At 36.4% G+C, this 25,792-nt stretch overlaps 2 long non-coding RNA genes across 3 annotated transcripts; one reads left to right on the top strand and one right to left on the bottom strand.

Annotated features, from left to right (window-relative positions):
* Window positions 1–2,450: 2,450 nt before the first annotated feature.
* LOC125246218 lies at window positions 2,451–4,158 on the bottom strand. Of its 2 annotated transcripts, XR_007179780.1 has the most exons (4): window positions 4,044–4,158; window positions 3,396–3,466; window positions 3,146–3,268; window positions 2,451–2,957 (listed from the first exon to the last, which is right to left on the bottom strand). It is a non-coding gene; the product is annotated as an uncharacterized LOC125246218 (long non-coding RNA). The 2 variants fall into 2 exon arrangements; XR_007179781.1 differs by lacking the exon at window positions 2,451–2,957 and having other exon boundaries at window positions 3,267–3,304.
* Window positions 4,159–16,540: 12,382 nt separating this feature from the next.
* Window positions 16,541–21,420, top strand: LOC125246214. Its single transcript, XR_007179776.1, has 3 exons — window positions 16,541–16,703; window positions 20,554–20,675; window positions 20,793–21,420. It is a non-coding gene; the product is annotated as an uncharacterized LOC125246214 (long non-coding RNA).
* Window positions 21,421–25,792: the final 4,372 nt, after the last annotated feature.

Genomic DNA, 25,792 nt, shown 5'->3' with positions numbered 1-25,792 from the left:
CTAGAATATCAAAATCAACCGCAGGCGGTAGATCCTTCTCCTATTTGGCACCTAAACTCTGGAACAATCTTCCTAGCATTGTTCGGGAAGCAGACACACTCTGTCAGTTTAAATCTAGACTAAAAACACATCTCTTTAACCTGGCATACACATAACACATTATCAATTTATATTTTCAAATCCGTTAAAGGATTATTAGGCTGCATAAATTAGTTCAGCCGGAACCGGGAACACTTCCTATAACACCAGATGTACTCGTTACATCAGAAGAAGAATGGCATCTATGCTAATATTAGTCTTTCTGTTTATCCCGAGGTTTACTGTAGTCAACCGGATCTGGGCCGTATCCAGGTGAGACCGAGGACCGGCGCCATGACGCGACCACAACGCAGCCCTGAAGTATCAGCAGAGATCGAGTCGACTAGATCATCCACTGTGAAGACATCATCAACATCATTGACACTATTCTTTATGATCTGCTGTGCAGCCAAAATTATATACCAGTTATCAATGTAAAGCTGCTTTGACACAATCTGCATTGTAAAAAGCGCTATAGAAATAAAGGTGACTTGACTGTGCAAAGCATGATGGGAAGGTGAAATCCTGTTTATATAGTCTCAACTCAAATGGATTAAGTAAAGTGGTTAAAAAGAATTGTGTTGGATTAACTTCATTTACTTATGTAAATTAAACAAGCATCAAGTGTCATTTTGGCCTACTTTATTAAAACTTGTTCTTTCAAAATGAAAATACTGAGTTGAGCAAAACGGTTTCAATTCTGTTGAACTCAATAAATGAGAAACCTAACACAATGCTGGTAAATTAATTTTATTATTGTCCAATGTTTCCACATCTTTCTTGATCGCCATAACTGCCAGTTGATGGAGTGAAGAAAATATTATTATTATGTGTCACATGGGAAAAGACCTTTCCCAGAATATCTATAGAATGTTTTCCCATTTTAGGAGGATGTAAATATCAGTACAAAAGCCACTCTTTGCCAGAAGCTGCTCGGCTTTATGTCTGTAAAGAATAAAGTCTAATTTCAGACATCAAATATCTTTGGGAATTTTTTTTTTTTTTTACTAAGAGTGGAAACCACAGGAGCCTGCAGAAAGGTAGGAGGAAGTGGAAGAGATGTAGAGTTGCGGTGTTTATTGTGAGTGCGAGTGTCAGTATGAGTGTGAGTGTCAGTTTAGTGTATGAGTCACAATGAGGCAAAAACAGCACGGATCTCAGATCACAGTGGATACTGAGGCTGCGTCCGAAATCGCCTACTCACTGAGTAGGTACTTAATTTCAGTAAGTACTTACTTTACGAGCCTAAAAGAGTAGGTACTAATCTCGTTGAGTATGAATGTGATCCGGATATAATCCGCCATGTTGACGTTATCATGTGACCTACGACGTTATCACAAGCGCAACAACTTTACAACAGGTTTAATTCATATCTGTAAATATCTTGAAATTTATTTATTTTTTTAACCCTACTAATGTGACCCACAGTTTTATCCTTAAAGATAGGCTATATACATACATATATATATATATATATATATATATATATATATATATATATATATATATATATATGAAAACCCAAAATCGCGATCTCTTGAATATGTTGTTAATTTCTTTATTTTATATGCATACAATTTTATCCACAAGCAAAAGTGGCTTAAATCTCCTGTTTTCCTTTAACTGTCGTTTCATCCCTTAGGCTTATAATAAATATATATATATATATATATATATATATATATATATATATATATATATATATATATTGAAGCCTTATGTTGAATTATTCCGATATTTAACCTTGTCATTGTGCTTTTTTTCTGTGTATATAATCTATTTATTTTTTTGTCATTATGATTGCTCATTGTTAGTTCTGCAATAATAATATAATAAAAAAGATATGAGTGACAGGTGCACTAACACCTCACAGCACCAGTAACTTGACAACGCTACCTTGTACAGTTTTCATCAGCATTTGCAATATCTGCACAAAGGAGATGTCGGACAGCTGCTTGAAGATCTCACCTTTGGAGAAGACTGATGTATTACTACTAAAGATAAGATTACCCCAGAATGAACAGCATTGCTAGACCACCCTAACACTTAATAATAAATGCTGACCAATACTTAATCATATTAATTTTTTACAGAAAATAATGTATTATTAAAACAAGCAAATCGTAATGTTTTGTCATATGACATAGCTATGCATGAATAAACACTAGACAAATACAACCAAGGTGAATACATCTCAATATACAGTCATGCAATGAATTAATGCATGAATAAAATAAATATATTTTATTTACGGACAATAGGAAACATAAATGAGTTATAGAATGAATAAAAGGAATCAAATAAATACATATACAAGTCAACAACACATGAAACAAAGCTTTATTCAAACTTATTATTCTTACAATCGCATATTTCAGCCCTTCTGCCATCTCACACAGATGTGCCAATTCTGCAGCTTTATTTTGATGAAGCAGCTGACCACCATGAACACCTTCACCTGTCTTTGCCATCTATAATGTCCCTCGTTGCTGCTCCTCTCAATGGGGTCATCTCTGATCCAGAGGATGAGGAAGATGATGGACCCCTGAACCCCACAACCTTGAAGCAGGAGTGGGAGAAGATGTGCAGGTCAATCTGGCTGCTGCTGTGTCTGCTCCAAACATTCATGTGCTCTCCATGAACAAGACTACATGTAAAACATTTAAACTGATTGAAACGTTTAATAATTCATGTCAGAATTCTGTTTCCTGCCATATTTCATTCAATATTTTTACAATTACGTGCTATATTTTTTGTTTCAGCTTTATTATTTTAGTGGTGTAGTGGGCTAAAGGTAAGCAGAAGGTTGCTGGTTCGATCTCCGCAGCTGTCACCGTCCTTAATCAACTTTACTCCAGGTTACTCCATGGGGATCATCCCTGTAATAAGAGCACTGTATGTCACTTTTGATAAAAGCATCTGCCAAAAGCAAACCTGTAAATAAATGTAAATGTGATTTTTGTAAATCCTTTTTTATTAGTGTCTTGGGCACAAACACTCAATAAAGCTGATTATTTCTTAAAGTTTACTTTTTCAAGGTACTACCATAATATAAATGCATACATACAGTTTCTATTTGGGGGCTTAAAGGGTTAGTTCACCCAAACATATCAATTCAGTCATTATTCAGGTTTCTTTCCCCCACAAATGCCGCCGTCATCTTGCCTTGCAGGTCCTGCTCCACAAAGCTCTACAGCAAACATACCGACATCAAGAATCAGAAGTGCTGTAATAACTCTGTTTGAAATTACAGTAATTAAAATAAACTACAAGTTAATATTTAAATAGATTTGTATTAATTTCTGTAGTATACTCACTCAAAGCCATTGACGCCATCATTCCTTCATCAGCCTCTCTCCACTGGATAAACACACGTGATCATCTGTCCCTGTAACATCCAGACAAGATTCAAGTTTCCTCAGAGATTTATGTGCTACATTTACATGTTTAATACTACATTTACATGTTTATGATGTGTTAACTCACTTCTTATCCAACTGTATATAATTTACCAACAGTACTAACGGACAAATAAAATAGATAACTTAGATCTAGTTACTTGTACATTTGTTTATTTACATTCATTCCTGTACATTTACTTCCATTCATGTAAAGTGTTGGGAACAGACAGTGAATTCTACATAATAGCACACATCACTCAAGATGTATATTTCATATTGTGATGTACTCATTACCTGCAATACTTATTGAATATTTTCCTGTCAGATGTTAAATAAACTTTTAGTAATCGACTTTACGATGTATATGGTTTGGAATTCATGTAAATCCACTTTGGAGACGAACGTGTGTTTATTGAAGCTCCCCTGTTAGCTGTACATAATAAAACGTGTTTTTACAGCAAAATCACAACTATACTACACTGACTAGCGTCTTTACACCTCTACAGTAGTTCAACAAATGCGATTTTAACACAAGTAACCAAGTTTTTGGTTTTTAATACTCACATTTGAAAACATCCGCGCCGCTTTTCTCCTCCGTGTTCGAGTGTGACGTATCCTCTCCCGTGGCCTCCTGGGATAGAAGAGTGTCCATCGGATGAACACTTCAGAATCTGGGCGGCAGGAGTAGGCGATCCGGGAACTTCTCGACTACTCATTTATGATTAATGAGGATTTCGGACATAATGCTCCTTTCACGTACTGTTTTCCCCCTACTATATAGTAGATAAGTAGGCATATTCGGACGCACTTTAAGAAGACACACGTCCGAATCTCGCGAGAATTAGACATCACCCCAGGTAGTTCTCACCTACTCTTTTATGAATACTTCGGATTCGGACATACTTTTTCGCTCGCCTACTGCTTTCCCCCTACTATATAGTAGAGAAGTATGCGGTTTCGGATGCAGCCTGACTCTTTGGTGATGATCTGACATGTCAGTCCACAGTAAACAGGGTCTTAAGTAGTATTATTGATAAACTCACACCAAACATAGTGGCCAAAATTGATGTGCAAAGGTTTTTGTTTGTTTTTTAAATGACCCTACAATTTTGCTTAAACCATCAAAATATGAGGAAATTATTTTTATTTTTTATGCAAAGGTATTTATCTGACAAAATGGTTTGGCAAAAAAGCCAAAATTACAGATACAGGTTTCAGAAATACCAAAAAGCTCAGAAAAAACAACAATCAGTTTTTAATATTTCATTGGTTCTTGTTTTTTGCATGTTCATAATTTCTTTGTATGACATGCAGCCTGGCCAAAAATAATGTCTGCACAAATTCACGTTTCATTTCATTATCACACATGAAACAATTGACTCCAAGCACAGCTAGTCGATATGCTTTCATCTTTAACACATTTTTAAAAATATTTGAATTAAGGTTGAAGTCAGTTCCCTTTCGATACTCTCACTCATACTGCGTATGGGGAAAAGCTCCTTTTTCCTCCTCGCTGAAGACTTTTTCAATAGCGCAGTGTAACTGCACGTCTATTGGCTCAAAGAAATGAAACTCTTTGAACCAATGACGGCGCGGCGTAGTCGCGCGAGCCTATGGCGAAACAGCGCGCCAACAAGCCCGCCAAAACGGGCGTGGCTTATGGCTATATAAGCCGGTGTTTCGCCATGGAATTCAGTTCTCTCTCCTTCAGCGACGACTACGCTTCGCTGGATTCCTGCTGATCGTCTTCGCTGCTGCAACGAGCTCTCTCTCCGCTGTAGAAGAGGCTTCGCAGAGGACAGCTGAAGACCGCCGCCTGCTCCCGCCGGCGCCGCCGCAGACTGCCGCCCAGAGCGCCGCTCTCGACCGCCCGCCGCGAGCTTCCGGTTTCGCTCTCAGCGAGTCTCCTGCTGCCATCCGGCGAGCTTTTAAAGCACCTTCAAGCGGTTCTCCGCCGAATCGACGCGCCGGCCTTCCGTGAAGGGACCTCCTCTTGGGACCTCTCCACTGTCCTTGCAGCCCTCAAAGGTCTGCCCTTTGAGCCACTGCGGTTAGCTGATCTCCGGCCCTTAACGCTCAAAACCGCTCTGCTACTCGCACTAGCATCGGTTAAGCGTGTTGGCGACCTGCAGGCCCTCTCTGTGAGCCCTGCATGCCTTGAGTTCGGGCCCAATGACTCTAAGGTCATTCTGAAACCCAGACATGGCTATATCCCCAAGGTGCTCTCGACCCCGTTCAGAGCACAGATCATTTCCCTCTCGGCGCTACCTCCTTCTTTGGATGAGCGAGAGGTGCAATTGCTCTGAGGGTCTATATTGAGCGGTCCGAGCCGTTCAGGCAATCAGACCAGCTCTTCGTCTACTTTGGTGGCCGCACCAAGGGGTCTCCGGTCTCAAAGCAACGCCTCTCGCATTGGATAGTCGACGCGATTGCTCTATGCTACTCCTCTATGGGCCTGGACTGCCCCATAAGAGTAAGAGCCTATTCCACTAGAGGCATGGCCTCATCCTGGGCGTGGTCTAGTGGCGTTTCTCTCAAAGACATCTGTGAGGCGGCCGGCTGGTCCTCGCCGTCCACTTTTGTCAGGTTTTACAATTTGGACATCCCGACCTTACATCCTCGGGTCCTCTCGGTGTGATACGACGGCCTCTTCGAGCCCCGTCGTCACGCCTCCTCAGGGGTCTCCCTGCTCCTGTGTACCTAGGGTTCGACGGCCTTGGCCCCTCACGTATCCTCTGGGCCCCCTCGCGCCCATGATATGTTTTTGTCGTTCCCTGTCGTGGCACGGCGTGATTGTATTCGTTCCCCATACGCAGTATGAGTGAGAGTATCGAAAGGGAACATACTCGGTTACGTACGTAACCTCGGTTCCCTGAGATACGGGAACGAGTACTGCGTTTTATGCCGTGCCTCGACACTGCGGCTCAGTGTCGTCGCTTCAGTCGAGTTTAAACTGAATCCCATGGCGAAACACCGGCTTATATAGCCATAAGCCACGCCCGTTTTGGCGGGCTTGTTGGCGCGCTGTTTCGCCATAGGCTCGCGCGACTACGCCGCGCCGTCATTGGTTCAAAGAGTTTCATTCCTTTGAGCCAATAGACGTGCAGTTACACTGCGCTATTGAAAAAGGCTTCAGCGAGGAGGAAAAAGGAGCTTTTCCCCATACGCAGTACTCGTTGCCGTATCTCAGGGAACCGAGGTTACGTACGCAACCGAGTACGTTTTTATATGGCTGGACATCACATTTGGCCTCTACTCTATGGCAGTTCATTGACTTTCCAAATGACCATCAAACCATGTGGCAAAAGCAAGCCACTTTAATGTTGACTGTTTTCCTGCAGTTGTTGGAGCCGTTGATGAACTCATGACACATCATTGATCTAACTGTACATGAGGAGGCATATATCAATAGAAAAAGATTCCACACCATCAATACTAATTTGTGATAATTTTGCACAATGCAAAGGTATTTTTAAAAAATAAATTAAAACATTAAAGCATTTCAGTGTCTTTTTAAATGATTTTTTTTCTTTATATAATAAAATGAAATGATTGGTGTTGTGCTGCTGTGACTCGCTATTGGCTGATTCAGAGTTTGAGGGCGGCCATTTTGTGTTGACATCATTGTAGTCCTTAGTTCACAACACTTAAGAATCCGTCTTACACTTTACTAAAAGTTGCTTTTAGCTTCTTAGAAAAGTCTCCTACTCTTAGAAAAGTCCTACTCTTTACTAAGAATTTTTTGACACTTAAGACTATTCTTAAGATCATTTCTGAGAAGTTTTATACCTTCAGGCCCTGATGTGAAGCTGAATAAGGATCATCATGAAGCACAAACTCACTGACACTCAAACACATTTAGTGTGTCTGAATCTGGATTCTGTTCTGTCAGATCCAATTCATCAGTTTTATGGGGAAAGAAGTTTAAAAAAAAGGAAAGTGCTGACAATGCAAACTTATTCCTAGCATTAAAATAATATGTATTGTCATGAAAACTGGAGTAATACTGGATATCAAGTCAAGTCAAGTCATCTTCAGTTATATAGCGCTCTTCACAATACATATTGTTTCAAAGCAGCTTCACAGTGACAATAGGAAAATTTATCGAGCTAAAGTTGGTTTTTGATTGAATCACTTCAGTTGTAAAATTGTTAATTATTACTTTAAGGGCCGCTTAAATCACATCTTTCCCACTGAAGACCGAATACCTTTAATGCATTCTTGCCACTCATTTATGTGTTTAGTCTATAGGTTTGTGTGTTTGAGTGTGTATGTGCACAGAAGCTTGGTCTTTTTTTTTTTTTTTTTTAAAGTGATATTTGCCTAATTACTTCACTGGTCCGCATAATACAGAAAAATTAGTTGTGTCTGTGGATCTATGCAAACTGGAATCATTTTTATAAGGTTTTATCATGGGGAAAGGAAAGGGAAAAGGGCCTTCGCAGGGGATAGATCAGTGTCATGCTGCGTTATCATCATGGATATCTGTGTATAACAGTTACAAATATAAGAAATAATAAAATAAATATAAAAACCACAGACTATACTGTAAATGTTCTGGTGATTGTATGATATAACAAGAAGCACTTAACACATTTTGAAATAGAAATGAATAGTGAATTATCTATAATATGTCAAATCTTTTCATTAGATCTTTAAGGAAACAGATTACAGCAGATTATAGACTCACATCATTGTTTATGAGGTCTTTATAGTGACATAAACCCCAATAAATAATAAAAATTAACGGATTATTAAGATATTTTGATCATTTTTGTGGCATGATCCTTGAATTGTGACTTTATGTATTTTTGTCATATTTTATTCTATCATTGGGAGAAGGTTTTGCCTGATTTGATCCGTCCTCCTCAGTGTATCTCTGGTGTTTATGTGAGGATTGTCTTCAGTGATCCGTCTGTAAAATGACAAAAGCACCTTCAGGCTCTATTTCAGTGCAAATTGAAACTGCTTTAGAAATTAATCATCTTGACTTGTCTGCACCATGTCTTTCCTTCTGCACTGAAGCTCCTGTCATCAAGACAAACTCCTTATGTGTGTAAAACATGCTTGAGAATAAAGATCTTCTGACTCTATACTTTACTGTACAGATCAGTGTCAAAGAGCAATAACAGTAATCAGCATCAGATCATTACAGTAATAACACACTCGTGATTCAGTGTGTTGACAAGAGCTTTGGTGGAATTGAGGATGACGGGGCTTAAAGGAGAGAATTATAAAGAATAAAAATCTGTTTATGTTGAATCAACTCTTTTAGAAGGAAAAAAAAAATAATAATAATAATTGGTTTAATGCTGAGAGGTCAAAGAACTGTTGACTGTGAATCTGTGTGGCAGTCTGTATACAGGAAGACGACTTCCTCCTCAACATCAGCCACTGACTAAAACAGAAACGCAGAGAGGTATTGGTGCAAAAGATACACATATAACTGCCGAAAATAAAAATATCTGGTTGCTTCCTGTTTAACTGATAGACGGCATACTGCAATCAACAGAAGACACTGTTTGCCTGTAACGCGTCATGTGATATGTGGTGTATATTTATAAAATAAAATAAAAAACACTTTCACACAGAGACATTTTGTTGTCCAAGTGTGAATAATTCATAACTTTTATTAATCTGATTCTTTTTTTTTTTTTTTTTGTGGTATTATGAGTCATCTATCTTGATCTTTTAATAACTATGAATATGATCAGATGTGTGTTTATCTCTCTTGATCCAGACAGACAGATTGTCCATTCACATCTTAAAACATCACATTCACATCCCAAAACATCTTAAGGCTAAAAGTAACTCCTAACTTGCCGATTTAGGAGAAACTCCTTCTTCGACTCCTCTAGAGTATTTCACGAAGCATTTAGCACTAAAACTAGCTCCTAAATCTGTGAAACATTAAGGCAGGAACACACCAAGCCAACGGTCGGCCATCGGGCAGTTTTTCTTCGTCGGCCGACTGAGTTTTCTCAGTGTGTTCCGCACCGTTGGCTGAAGTTGGTCCTCGTCGGCCTTTTTTCGGCCGATTTGAAATGTTGAATCGGTGTTGGAGCTCATCGGTCCGTCGGGCTATCTGATGATTCTGATTGGCTGCTCAGCTACTGCCGCCTGCTGGTTCAGAAAGGCATTTCATCTCACGCAGGCGCAGAACTGACGTGCTGCTTGGCCGTCGGCTGTTTAGCGTCGGTTTGGTGTGTCAGGACAAATTTGGACACAGACGGTGCCGACGTGAGCAAACCCCGCAGTCTGCTTTCGTCTCTGCTACACTGTAAAAAAAAAAAATCCCGTAAAAAAACGGTAATTTTCTGGCAGCAGGGGCGCCAGAAAATGTCCGTTTAAAAACAGAAAAATACTGTCAGAAAAAAAACATAGATAAACTGTAAAAAAAATCCCGTAAAAAGACGGTAATTTTCTGGCAGCAGGGGCACCAGAAAAATACCATAAAATAACGGAAAATAGCCGTTATTTTAAGACATTTAATAAGACATTTATTTTCCGTTAATTTTAAATTACCATTTTTTTACGGGATTTTCTTATTTAATTTTTAATAAAATACAGTTTATAACCATAATTTCACATAAAATCTTCTGTATTTTCTTTAGCTTTTTAATGTAAAATTATGGTTATTAACTGTATTTTATTAAAAATTAAATAAACAAAATCCCGTAAAAAAAAAGGAAATTTTCTGGCAGCAGGGGCGCCAGAAAAATACCTTAAATTAACGGAAAATAAATGTCTTATTAAATGTCTTAAAATAACGGCTATTTTCCGTTATTTTATGGTATTTTTCTGGCGCCCCTGATGCCAGAAAATTACCGTTTTTTTTACAGGATTTTCTTATTTAATTTTTAATAAAATACAGTTTACAACCATAATTTTACATTAAAAAGCTAAAGAAAATACAGAAGATTTTATGTAAAATTATGGTTATAAACTGTATTTTATTAAAAATTAGATGGTTTATAACCATAATTTTACATTAAAAAGCTAAAGAAAATAGCCTACAAGATTTTACATAAAATCTTCTGTATTTTCTTTAGCTTTTTAATGTTTAATGAAGGACATTTACTTAACACAATAAAAACAACAAAATTCCCTATAAATAAGGTTAAATGCTGCTTTAACTGCAAAATAATGTTTGTTATTAGTTTATTTTATAAAAAGCCAAAAACAGTTTTAAAACTAGTAATGGTTTCAATTACAGCAGTATATTAAATATACAGATACAACAAAGAAAAAAAAGTTACAGTGGAATAATAATTAAACAGTCTGCCTTCAAAACCTGACCAATGGTCGACAGATGAATTACAAGGAGTCATTACAAAACAAACAGTTAAAGCAGGAAAGAGTGAGTGTTCTTAAAGTCCGTGTGACACTGATGCAAATTTCTGTGCAAGTGAATGGAGGGAGATTGAAGAACGTTCTCCATGTATGCCTTCTAGTCATAGTCTGCAGTTTCAGTTCAGAGTGTAAGAACGTTTTGAATAAGGGTGTCAAACTCAGGGATGGAGCTAAACTCTGCAGGACAGTGGCCCTACAGGCCCTACAGAAACTAATTAAACACACCTGAACCAGCTAATCAATGTCTTTAGGATTGCTAGAAACTTCCAAGGCCGGTGTTCTGGAGCGGGTTGGAGCACTTTGCAGGACAGTGGGCCCCCAGGAGCGGAGTTTGACACATGCTGTGGACTGAACGTCATCTGCTTTCTTGAAGTTTCTTCTCAGCGTTTGATCCCTTGGGGTTTATCTTGAAAAGGCATCTGTCAATCAAACAACATGAGTAATGAAACCCACTCTACTATAGAACTCTTTTAATAAATTAACAGTAAAAATATCAGAATAGTGGAAAAGGTCACAAAGCGTGTTTGTGGAGGGAATTTGCGAGAGAGACAGTGTGAATGCCAGAGGATCTACGTCTACATTAACCCAGATACTTTTGCATATAAAGGAAAATATGCAAAAGTATCTGAGTATTTTGGCCTTCCTTTCTGAGTCCTGAGAAAACATGATCATTTCTTACGTTTAACAGCATGTGCAGGAAGATGATTTAAGAGTCTTCCGACATCTCAGAGTGAAAGAGAAACTTTTGGAAAATGCTGGAACAATAATGTGGTCTAAGAACATCTCAAAATTAAAACACAGTTTTCAAATGTGTCCGGATTAATGTAGATAGAGAGAGTAGATAGATAATGTAGAGAGAGAGTTTCATAACTGTTTTGATGTATGAAATTAACTGCTGGTTTCGTACCTCTGCAAGAGCTCCAGTGTTGCTCCTTGGCCTATATTTCAGTCTAAACTTAAGTTTTATGTAATTGAATTACATTCAAATTTTCCACCCATTTGGATTACATAGTTTTTACATAAACTAATAAACTTAATGTGACTCATATTTGTAAGTCATATGTAAATGAAATAAGTAAGATTTATCTAATAGTATGCGGAAAACCGCTCAGGCTATATAACACTGCTTAGTGTTCATGTGTTTGCGTACTATGAGTTAAAGTATTGAAGCGGTGTCAGAGTTAATGAGATAATTAAGTGATTAATTGAGTGATGATTGACCATTATTGAAGACACCTGATGATAACAAGCAGAATCACCAAAGGAGAAAATCACAATTTTTAAGCCACCATCGTGGAGATGAGGGTTTGCTTTAGTCGGGCTCTTGACCCTTGACTATTTAATGTTAGATTTTGTTTGGGCTGTTGTAACAGCTAGTCAAGCAAAGAGAAAAGATGATCGGGTGGTGTTGGTTATGTTTTCACATAATCATTATTAGACCTGAACTCATTTAGAGCCCAATCTCTGAGTTAGATTTACATTATTGATTACTGCAGCACTGTGATTCTACAGCACAAGATCAGCCTTTTCTCAAATCCAGATAAGGATTTCTCAAAAGTTGTTCTGATTTTTTTTTTTTTAAAGGTAATTCATTTAGAGACACAGACATCAAGAATCAGCCTGTGAATCTCAACAGTGGTGAGAATAATAAAGCATGTTGCAGTGCATTCTGGGAGCCACCAATCAAAATTCATCCATGGCTCCCATCATGCATTGCTGCATGAATAAATTATGAACTGAATTGTCTTAGTAATTTCCTTTATTGTCACTATTTTTTTCTGTTTTTATGTGACTTTTTAGTAGCTTGTTTTCTAATGTTCAGAGTTGATCTGTTGATCAGAATATGTTGCTTGTCACCGTCATTGAGATTCACAGGCTGATTCTTGATGTCTGTGTGTGCCTAACAGAAAGATTTTTTTATTTGTTTATTCAGAACAACTTTTGTGAAACTCTTTGGATTATATCGATAAAGCTGATCTTCTGCTGTAAAATAACAGTGCTGCTGTAATCAATAATGTAAATCTAACTCAGAGATTGGGCTCTAAATGAGTTCAGGTCTAATAATGACTATGTGAAAAACATAACCAACACCACCTGATTATCTTTTCTCTTTGCTTGACTAGCTTTTACAACAGCCCAAACAAAATCTAACATTAAATAGTCAAGGGTCAAGAGCTCAACTAAAGCAAACCCTCATCTCCACGATGGTGGCTTAAAAATTGTGATTTTCTCCTTTGGTGATTCTGCTTGTTATCATCAGGTGTCTTCAATAATGCTCAATCATCACTCAATTAATCACTTATTTATCTCATTAACTTTAACACTGCTTCAGTGGGTGGAATAAAAAATATGGCAGGACCTTTACTTTCTGACCCCTGGTCTTTACACCTCTGTTAAACGATGACTCGGATCATCAACATCTAACCATCAGCACTGGATCACACGTTCTCTTGACGTTTATGCCATAACAAAGGCGCTTTATAAACACTCAGTTACAGCAGCCGGAGAACTCTTGACGTAATGAAACCAAGAACCCAATTAAAGCCAGCACTGACCTCAAAGATGGTAACGTCAAATGAATCTCAATAATTCATCAACATCTAGGCCTACACCTCTGTTAATTCTGTAATAATTCTATAAACTCTGTAATGTTTTGTAGAGTAGTTTGTTTATGTAATCCAAATGGACGGAAAATTTGAATGTAATTCTTTTTTTTTTTTTTTTTGAGTGAACATATAATAGAGAGAAGTTCAGAAAATGTGTATTTTACCTGCTTATTTTCGCTTCACGTCCACGAACAGCAGCAATCCTAACGGTCGAGTGACTCCAGTCAGCTCCGCTGCTCCACCGTGTGCTTTGAAGAGACTGTATCCTTGCGCCGGGCGGGAATTCCTTCATTTCGAAATTTAAACTCTACATTGTTGAAATGTCCGCGTATTTCAACAAAGAATGTATGATTATATTATATTACGAGATGATATTATGAAAAGAAATTCGTTACGAAACGAAACATTGAACGCAGCAGAACTACTTTGACAAGCGGAACAGTCAGAGTAGTGATTAAGTCCAATAAAAAACCGGAAATTTTAATGTTATTTCACAGTTACATGTTTTCCACATTATTTTACAGCGGATATGTAAATTGACATTATTTCTGTAATTTTACAGAAAATTCAAAATACAGAAAAAATCTGTAAAATATTAATCAACATTTTATGTAAAATTAAACATTATTCTGTAAAAATACAGAACATTTCTTTTAAAAAACAGAAATTTAATTTAATACTAAAATACATGCAATTCCTTGTAAATTTTATAGTGGAAAATTAATTACAGCAAATATCAGTAAAACAACAGGAATTTCAGTGTATAATGACAAAACGGGAAAAATCTGTAAAAAAAAAAAATACAGACCATAACCTGTAAATTTACATTTATTTTTAACAGTGTAGTTTGTCTGCGTCGGCTTGGTGTGTTCTGGCCTTTAGGAGTAGTCAAGAGGAATCCTGAGTCACTAAGACCAAATCACAAACAATCCTAATGGATGTTGCTGCCAATCCACCCAAAGACACTGAGGCGACAGTGACAGAGCCTTGAGTGTTGAACATTTTCTTCTTTTACCCGATCTGAGTATGATGAATGAATGAATGAATGAATGAATGAATGAATGAATGATGCATTTATATAGCTTTCATATGTACTACTGTACACCCAAAGCACTTTACAATCGTATCAGGGGTTTCTCCTCATCCACCAGTGTGCAGCATCCACTTGGAATGATGAAATATTGTTCTTTTAAATACTTTCCAGCATTTCAGTAATAAAAGTGTACATCTTTAAAATGCAAGCAAATGCTCTGCAGTGGTCAAAGAGCATTTAAACAGTGAATTTTGAATTGATCTCCTCGTGTAAACTCAGAGGTGTGGATTCAGGCAGCAGCTGAACCACCCACATCTTGGTGTTTGTCAGAAACGACAGTAATTCTGCGGGGATTTTTAAGTGGGTGGTGGCAGAAAAACTCCTCATGACCCCTTGAGAAACAATTACCATCTGAAAAGGGCTCTGATTAAATCTATACAACCATTATCAATTTTATTAGTTGTGTTTCTTACATCATACCAATCGTAATAAACTCGTAATAAACATGAACACTGTTTTTGTGGGCATTTTAAAAATACATAATACAATTTTAATATCCCGTCACTGTTTAAATTGGCCTGTCAATCATCTTGTCACAGTAAAATCCTCCACATTTATTTTAATTTAATTTCCTACCATATTAGAGAGTAATGCAGCATCACATTGATCTGTCAGTCTTGGGTCTTTCTCTCCTCATGTGTTTGTATAATGACGCATTTAAAGTTTAATGATCAAACAGATCTTTATAAAAGTTCACAATGCTGTTGCAGATTAAATATAATGTGGATAACATTGAATAAATCTCTTTTCATCAGGTTATTCTGATTATTAATCACTCAAACTCCTTTATCATAACTGTCAGACTCACTCATCCACCAGTTTATTTGTTATTGATAACTGAATGTGAATTCATTGACATGTTAATGACCATGAATTACACTATTAAAACTATGATATAAAATGACTTGACAATTCGAGTCACATTATTGATTCTGAGCAAATGGGACTCGACATCATGTTCCTGTATCTGGAGCACCTTAAAACAGAAGAATGTGTTTTTATCCACTTAAATGAGGAATATCACAAGAGATTTGTCACAGAGCCACAATATTCACAGTATATAATAACAGATAGAAAGATAGATTAGGAGACGAGCAACAGCAGACAAATACAGACAGATTTGTTTTGGTAATTAAGCTCATTTTTGTATTAGGTGTCGTTGACGGTCTCAGCAGATATGAGTAAGAGACTCATTTCACAGACAGAGGGAGATTCTGTAGAGGAACAAACAAATTCTGCTCTTTCAGTGACCATATAAAACTGAAGGAAGGGTGTGGGTGAATGACTGTGAGAGTTTGCTTCATCTGAAGTCTTCATCATCACACATGATGATTTTATGTGTAAATGCTATTATATTTTCAAATAGTTGTATAGTTTTGTTTTTTTATTCTGAAACTAAAATTCTATTTATATCAGTTTTAAGTGAAATAATGAACTATGATCTAGTTACAGTATTGTGTTTTTTCAATGTTAAATATGACACTCCTGTAAGGCTTGATTTTCCTGCTAGACAAAAACAGAGATCAAGCATCCTGCGATAAAATAATAAAACTCATCTGGAAAAATATCTCAAAGAAGTAGTAAAGGACAACGCCTTGCCCTAACCCCGAAAGGACAATTTTTATCTCAACATCTTCTGAACTGGAGAAAGAACTGGAGTCTACAAGTTTGTTTTACACCAATAAAGCAGATCACAACAGGATATCATTGTTCAAGCTCTACAGCGGAGGTTATCACTCCTTCTGAAAGCACGACATCCTTCAATAGTGATTTTCTATAAAAATATTACAGTCAGACACAATGAGGTGCATGTAAAGACACTCATGTAGATGATAATATGAATAGCCAAATACTTATCTTACTGCTACTGCCTTCCAGGTTGACAAAACTCTCATGTTATGTTGAGACACGCCCACAGCACACCCTGATAGGCTGATGCAGACCCCGCCCAGTTCAGTCCTTTATAAAAAGCCTGAGCACTGTTGACTTTTTCTTGAGTCCTGCAAGACAGAAGAGATTAATATTGGTTGTTTTTTGTTATATTTCTTGTTTTAATGAAATGGAAATTAGGAGTAAACACGGGACAGAGAGGCATGAAGACACAAAGCAGTGAAAACATGAAGCTTGTGAGGATTGTCAGATGGAGAAGCTTTTTTGATTTAAGACCGAACTGTGAGTAAAACAATCACTCATAATTCAAACAGGAAATGCTTGAGGGAATCATATGTCTGTGGTTATGAATTATATGACATTGTGTTTATTTTGTGTTTATTCTGTAAACTGAAGTTGCTCTGATGAATATTGTGTGGGCTCATGATATATGATAACAATTCCTCTCATTAAACTGACTGATGGCTGATGTGGCAAACACTATTGACCAGAAACGCCCATCGTTTAATACATATATAAAATCAACCAGGATGTCCAGTGATTATCTTCATTTTATTGCTTTTTAAACAACTGAAATAAATGATTAAATCAGTCCATTAACAAGACTGTGTGTTTGAAGTCTCTGTCAGCTCGAGTCAAAGATTATTCAAACTGGCGCAGCCATATTTTCACTTAATCAGACTCGCACTAACAAAAACACCACCAAAGCAATTCACAAAAAATATATCAAGTTATAATATTACATTATACTAACAGAGGTGTGTGTGTGTGTGTATAATAATAATATTATAAATAATAATATTGCTCCCACATTGGTATTCTGGGTGATAAAAATGACAAACAAATTATGTAATTGTTACATATGAGGATTAAACAGCAGAACACACACACACACACACACACACACACACACACACACACACACCAGCCACAGATGATCAGCTTTATTATTTTCTTGCTGAGTTTTAGTGGTGTGTGTGTGTGTGTGTGTGTGTGTGTGTGTGTGTGTGTGTGTGTGTGTGTGTGTGTGTTTTTTACTTGATATTTTCCTGACTACCAGGAAAAATAGTTTTGTGAATTTAGTATTTTTTTTAATGTCATTACATTGTTTAAATCATAAGAAAAAAATGAAAAATAAAATTATATTTCATTCATATGCTATGTCCTCTGTAGTGGACACCTGGACTTAAAATAAGGCATGAATAGACATGAAAAGGCAAAAAAATGGGATTTTTTTTTTTTTTTTTTAAATCACCAATACATTTTTAGGCTTAAGGATTTTTTATACTAAACTTTGAATAAAGATTATTCTCAACTATGTTCTGTAAGATATAACAGAATGATTTGATATACCATTTTGCTTTATGCAATATGCGTTCAATTATATACAATGTATTTACATGCTGTATACAATTTGTATGTGTTCTTCAAGCAACATGATGTAAGGGTGGATCGCATACAGGGTTCAGGCTGTAGGGTCGCTGAATGACTAAAGAAACATTATCAGCGAGAAAACTGTACATTTCTTGTCTATTACCCACTGCATCGTATACCAATGACGAAAATACACACAGTTATAATAGCAAAATATGTGGGAGAGCATTGCTATAGTGTGATGATATTGTATTGCAATAGGGAGCACATTACAGTTTTTTACAGATGCTAGGACACATTTCTCAATACTTAGGTCACTTTTGCGAAACTCTTCACACAGTGAGCACAACAGAAGTCTATGTGGGCTAAACTGAGGATCAATTATCATTGCTTTGGCACAAAATGCATTCAATGACTACATCTCTCAAATTTCATGAACTCTTTTCTCACTCAGACACAACAACTGCCAAAACTCTGTGTACGTACAGGCCAGTTTGCACATGCTTACATACTGTTTTCAAAACTGTTAAACTTATGTTCAAAACAATAACATCATACAAAACTCAATAAGACAGCAATATGCTGCATTTCTACAGTAATATTTTAATGAAATATATTTTAAATCTTAAAATTAAATGCTATAAAAACAATTGAATTGTATCTGTATCAGTGGATGGTGTGTATACAAATTCTTCTATTTTGGAATTACAGTTTTTAACAGACGCTAGGACACATTTCTCAATACTTAGGTCACTTTCGCAAAACTCTTCACACAGTTCTCCTAACCAACTTTCATCTTGGCACAGCAGTTCATTTCACATTCAAAATGCACTAAATCTACCAAAACACTTCATTCATGTCTCAAATCAACTCATTCTTCCAGAACACTAGCAAAGGTTGACAGCCGACAAACACACTTTGTCACCCACAAAACAATGACCTAAAAAACACTAACAACATGTAGCATTATACAATGTTTTCTTGTGTAAAACAAGGACATATCTCTGTTTATAATTCACTGCAATATATGTTACTGGAATGAATCAGACATGATGCAGAATTCGTCAATATTTTATGTTGTTTATTTATTTTTATTTTTTTGCACTGAGTAATTCCAAAATAGAAGAATTTGTACACACACCATCCACTGATACAGATACAATTCAATTGTTTTTATAGCATTTAATTTTCAGATTTAAAATATATTTCATTAAAATATCACTGTAGAAATGCAGCATATTTCTGTCTTATTCAGTTTTGTATTATGTTATTGTTTTGAACATAAGTTTAACAGTTTTGAAAACAGTATGTAAGCATGTGCAAACTGGCCTGTACGTACACAGAGTTTTGGCAGTTGTTGTGTCTGAGTGAGAAAATAATTCATGAAATTTGAGAGATGTAGTCATTGAATGCATTTTGTGCCAAAGCAATGATAATTGATCCTCAGTTTAGCCCACATAGACTTCTGTTGTGCTCACTGTGTGAAGAGTTTTGCAAAAGTGACCTAAGTATTGAGAAATGTGTCCTAGCATCTGTAAAAAACTGTAAATATAAATAAATAAACAACATAAAATATTTACGAATTCTGCATCATGTCTGATTCATTCCAGTAACATATATTGCAGTGAATTATAAACAGAGATGTGTCCTTGTTTTACACAAGAAATCATTGTATAATGCTACATGTTGTTAGTGTTTTTAGGTCAGTGTTTTATGACTGACAAAGTGTGTTTGTCGGCTGTCAACCTTTGCTAGTGTTCTGGAAGAATGAGTTGATTTGAGACCTGAATAAAGTGTTTTGGTAGATTTAGTGCATTTTGAATGTGAAATGAACTGCTTTGCCAAGATGAAAGTTGGTTAGGAGAACTGTGTGAAGAGTTTTGAAAAAGTGACCTAAGTATTGAGAAATGTGTCCTAGCGATTGTAAAAAACTGTAATCGTACCCATGTATGTAAAAAGTTACCTGAGAGATGAGAAAGAGAGAGAGAGAGAGAGAGAGAGAGAGAGAGAGACCAAGGAAAGAGTCAGAGAATCAAAGAGTCAGAGCAACAGTTACAATCTTCTTTTATCCCTTCCTTGACCATGTGACTGAAACCCAAATGTGAGACATTCAAACTGACCAATCAGAAGATTAAAACTTCCCCCAAAGGTGTGACCATAGCCCCCTGATGTACACACATGTTGACCTGCAGGACTTCATCACTATCTTTGTGTCTTCCAAATGATCCTTGTAGCAAGAGATACGGTGTTGAAACAGTAAAGCAAATGTCTTTGTTCATTTTAAAATATCTTTAGATACTTTCAATCTTGCAAACTAATAAAAAAGTGTAACAATGGGAAATAATTAAGATTTTCATAATAATATTTAATATATTTCATAGGAATATTGATATATCATTTCATTCCCTATTCACTTGTGTCTCCCAGAATGCCTGATAAACATGATTTCAGTCCTGGTGTCCTCTAAAGTGGACATGTATAAAATTGATGTCCTGTTTCGTAACAGAAAGTCACCCCATAACATTTTCCTGAGGTGTCGATTTATGAAAAACGATTTGAAAATTAGTCAGATGTAAATTATAACAAAATATTATCATATTTCCATAAGGGTGTTAAATTTGATCCCTAAAAACAAACATCTGGAAACAGCAGATGAAACTGGCAGATGCAGCATGTAAATGTAGCTGCACAAAAGGTAGCCTGTGTGATCACCATATTTAAACTGAAGATAATCAGCCGTATGTTTCTTCATTCACAGTCTCTGTTGATCCACACAGACCTGAAGAGTGTCGATCTGAAGCATCAGAGATGATCAAACATGAGCTGAGATCATGAACATGAAGAAATGATGTGTGGATGTCTGAAACTACATTCATGAATGTAAGATGATTTCTGAAATCATGTACTGGCAGCTCTGATGATCAGCTGATTCATGCTCTCTTTAATATTTATTTCATATTTTGATGATGATAAAACATCTTGTGTCTCTTTTTAAAGCACGTGTGTGTCTTCTGGACTCTGAAGATCCTGACAGCAGCTTTATTCAGGACGGATCATCATGAAATAAGATGACCTTAAATCTTCCCTGGAGAACAAACCAGCAGGAGAAATGAATGTTGGATAATCTGTGTCAGTATCTATATTAGGCTTTGTGGGGAAAACAGGAATGAGTGTAAATCAAATACATAAATGCTATCATTTTTCATATAGTTGTATAGTTTTTGTTCTGAACATATTTCATCCAGTCATAACTGTTACAGTATTGTGTCTTTTCCATGTTAAATATGACACCTGAACCTGCTGTTTCCTGTAAATATTTGAATAATTTGTCATTTAGTTTTCTCCATTTAAGGTTCTCAACTTTTTCATTTCTGTGAAACATTTACTGTAACAGCACTGCAGTAGAAACTGAATTAAACAATAAAGTCCGTCCTGGAGATACAGACACACTATTTTAAATAAAATAGATAAATGATCACATGTTTGAGCATTAACTCTTTCTGAACTCATTTTCTCCACGGCTCATTCAGTGGTCTGTTACACTCATCATGACCTTTAGTTTGAACACAGATGCAAACACTGTCTTTCTTTATTGTGTCCAATTAATAAACATTGCTTCAGTTAACTTCTTGTGGGGTCTCATTCTTTCAAGTTCACAGCAACAACTTTATGACATTACCTGAATGAGTTTTGGGTCGGGTAAAACATTTTTGTTGATTATTTTGTATGATTATCGTGTTAGAGTTAGGGTCTATGCTATCAAAAATATTACAGATGAGACTCAGACATACAAGGCCAGATATGTAGCAAAAAGCTATGGGTGTAGATTACATAGAGTATTTCCCCAACAGCAAATATCACTTCAATATGAGCCTTGATGCAAACGACAGAATATGATCTTGCCCTCCATCAGATGGATGTGAAAACTGCTTATCTTCATGCTCTGAATGACTGTGAGATTTACATGAAACAGTCAGAAGTAAGATGTAAGAGGAAAAACTTGTCTGTAAACTGAACAATTCACTGTATGATTAAAAACAGTTTTAAAACAAAATGTTACATTATTTTGTGCAGAATTCACACTGAAAGAGAGAGAGAGATTGTAATAATTTTAGATTGATGATCTGATTATTGCTGCCAGTAACAATGATTTAATGAAATGATGTTTTATTAACAAAGTTTGGGTGGAGCACATTCAGATAATTAACGATAAGAGGTATAAATACAGCAGACTGACCTCTGTTCATCTGACAGTTTATCAGCATCCCTCTTCCAGCCCATCTCCTCACTTCCGATAGCTTGGAGCCCTCCTCCTGGACAGCACACCAAATATGAGCACGTCCTGATATTGCTGAGTTAGATGCGTTTCTGGGTCAGCATATTTTGTTGATCCTGAACAACATTATAGTCTGAAAATTTAGTCTTAACCCTATTCCTACCCCTAAACCTAACCCTACCCATAAGTTATCCCAAAAATCAGAGGGAAATGATAGATGAATAACACTGATATAGAGGCACCAATTCATGATTTTAAGCCTAAACTTGGCATAATCTTGTCCCTCAAATCTGATTGGTTGATTTGAATGTTGTTCCAGGATCAATAAAAATGTTGACCCAGGAACATGCTGAACTCAGCAAAATCAGGTTATGCCCAAATATGCATCTTTACTCTACTTAATTATATGCAAGTGTGAACTGGTGAATTATGTGAAAAAGATGCTGATGGCAAGATTCAAAATGAAAGATCTGGGAAAGCACAAACATTTACTAAGAACTGATTTTCAGCAAAGGGGAAGTTTGATCGATCTGATGACCTGTAGACCTGATCTAAGTTGGGTTGTCATCTCAATATCTGTCTGATCCAGAAGAACATCACTGGTCTACAGGCATACAACAGGTTTCAGGTTTCAGAATGGTCCTCTAAATTTCCAGGAAGTCAAAGAAACAGCACAAATGTGTTAGACAGAAGTGGTTCATTGGCTTGTAATCGTGAGAGCCACTTTAAATGCTGAACAGGACTTTTGTCAAATGGTGCCATGTAGAACAATAAGAGTTTAATGAAAACTTTACTTACAGAATGTTTCAGTAACACAACATCAATATAACCTTATTATTTGACTATAAATATAAAGTTCATATATGAATATAGCCTTTTTATTGAAGTTTGTGACAGAATTTCAGTGTATAACTGACTTCACAAACACCTCATACTGTCAAGCTATTAGTCAGTTTATTCGTTCAGAGACACCCCATGTCCTCTCACGTCCTCCAACTGTGTTCTCCTTTTTACATCATTCAAACTAACTACAGATTCCAGCATCAAACAAGAGCGTCTCAAATCAAGAACACACTGAGTGTGTGTCTCTTCGAAATGTTGCATACATTAAAGCTTCAGACCACCAACATCTTCATCAGCACAGATCTCAGATCAGCAGTGGGTATTTCCCTCTCTTCAGCTCATCACGAGGTGATTATAAAGCTTATGTTTTATTGTGTCATAAAGAGTGTTTCGGTCCCATTTTATATTAAGTGTCCTTAACTACTATGTACTTGCATCAAAAAATAAGTACAATGTATTTATTGGGTTCATACTGAATTGCAAAACACTTGTGCTGCTATTGAGGTGGATACGGGTAAGGTTAGGGAAAGCTTTGGTGGTATGGGTAGGTTTAAGAGTAGGGGTAAGGTGTAAGGGATGGGTCAACGGTGTAATTATAAAAGTAATTACAGAAAATAATTACAGATGTAATTACATGCAGGTGTTTTTAAAATATAAGTACAATGTAAAAACATGTATGTACACAATAAGTGCATTGTATCAAATGATTAATTTAAATGTAAGTACATAGTTAAGGCCACTTAATATAAAGTGGGACCAGTGTTTCTTTAAATCTCAACAAAAATGTTTTTATTATAATGAAACTAAATGTAAATCTCTATGGCACAACAATTAAGCCTAATGCGGAAGCAGAATTCAACAGCAAATAAATGCCAGAATGGAAAATTAATTATGCATTTAAATGTGATACATTTTTGTTTGTACTTTATAAATGAACAAAATTAGCATCTTCTAGTACAAATGCACAGTTCTCACATTTATTTATGCATTAAAAAAAATACATATCAGTTTGTGCCTGTTGTGATCTCACATAGAAGAATATTTTAGTCCAGAGACATTTGACATTTTATATATAATAGGCCTACATACATGCATGCGGTTTTAATGCAGCTTTAATCGCCTTTTTGGTTATTTCATGACTTCATAGACGACAGAACTACAACGTTGCATGCTCGTAGTTTCTATTGCGCTTTTTTAGTGAGTAATATACAGATCCTGAGACTAGTCAGACGGAGCAGCAGTGCTGACAGACCAAACTGTGAGTATTTATGATCTTTATGATAAAACACTGTTTACATATGTTCATCACTAATTCTGTTTCATCACTTTCTATCTTTAACTGAATGAGGGTTTTAACTAATGCCTATTTGTGTTTTTATAGTCTCTCATGATCCAGAGATTGAGTCTGATGATTCAGAGACGCTCACAGATGAGGAGAAACACACTGATCATATAATGAAGATCAAACTGAAGAACTGATACGGAAATATGATGTGATACTGAGAGTTGTGTCTGTCTGTGTTTTCTCTTGAAAACCTGTGGTTTCTCTCGTCTCACCAGCAGGAAATTCTTCATCATGGTCACTGAATGAGTATATTGTTTATAGTTTATATTTCAGTATTATTCAGTTCTGGCTCTAATACGCAGCATAAGTGGTTGAGCATGTTCAGCAGAGGAACATCTCACGTTCACAGTAATGACTGCATTGATAAAGTTTGCTTGAATGTGCACTGATTTGTTAATGTTTAAAAATGAACAGTGTTATTGAGGGCATTAAAAAAAGTAATAGCATTTTAGGTACATTATTGTCTGAATGGTTGACATTTTTAGCTTCTGTTCTCTCGATCAGTTAAAAGTTTGATGTGAACAAAAGCAGCAGAAGTGATGAGCAGACAGCAGGTGGCGCTCATGAAACAGTAGAAATAAAGAAGTGTAAACAAGTTTGCTAAATGTTCTGACACTTTTAATCCAAATATTGTCATAACTGAATGTCATTCACAATGTGAAGTATTCTTTTATTTGTCAGACTCTTATTATGATAATAATAACTCATTTTGATAAATGTGAGCTGTGAGTTTGTGTATTTTTCTCTTTAAGAATTTGCTCCAGCAATATGTAAATGTGTCTTTAATGACACATTAATATTTCATAACATTAAATGGTGGACATTTAAAACAGATTAAGGATCCATTAGTTAATATATTAACAAATTTGGGTAACACTATATGAGGAACGGTAGTGTGAGGAACAATTCTCACGTTTATCTATAGTTTTTTGGGGGTTTTTTTAGCTTGCATATTACTAGAATATTATCTGTTTATTAGTACTTATAAAGCACATATTAATAGTTTATTCATCTAAAATAAATCTGTTTTAAATGTAACTACTATCCCTCAGGAGAGAACAGAAAGACAGAGCTCCTTACCGGTCATGAATGCACCGAACCCAGCACATTTCATCCTCCTCGACGAGTGGAAGACATCACGTCCCACAGCTGTAGAAATAGGAACGACACGATCAGAGCTTTCATTGAGAAATCAGTGAATTTCAGCTCCCTCGAGAACTAAATGCACATGCTCCTTACAAAGTGCACAGACGCATGCTTCATGAAAACGCTTGGCACAGAGTTTCATCATGATATTCACGTTCACAAACAAACGGATCCTGAACACAAAAGAAAGTTGATGACATCTCATACAGGTCCCCCTTTATCCTCACGGCCGCACCAGTAGTGTCATCATGAATCGTCTCATTTGAACACGAGCTTCAGACACCGGTCACGCTGGAGGCGTTCCCCAAAGTGTCCTCTAGAGGGCGCAGTGCGAGTTCTCATTAAAAACACGGATCAGTTGTAACTCTCACTCCATTTAAGAACAGA

The sequence above is a fragment of the Megalobrama amblycephala genome, linkage group LG14 (genome assembly GCF_018812025.1).
Source record: "Megalobrama amblycephala isolate DHTTF-2021 linkage group LG14, ASM1881202v1, whole genome shotgun sequence".
Classification (NCBI taxonomy): Eukaryota; Metazoa; Chordata; class Actinopteri; order Cypriniformes; family Xenocyprididae; genus Megalobrama; species Megalobrama amblycephala.
Note: the sequence above shows the minus strand (reverse complement) of the source record. Positions and strands in the feature narration are given on the sequence as shown.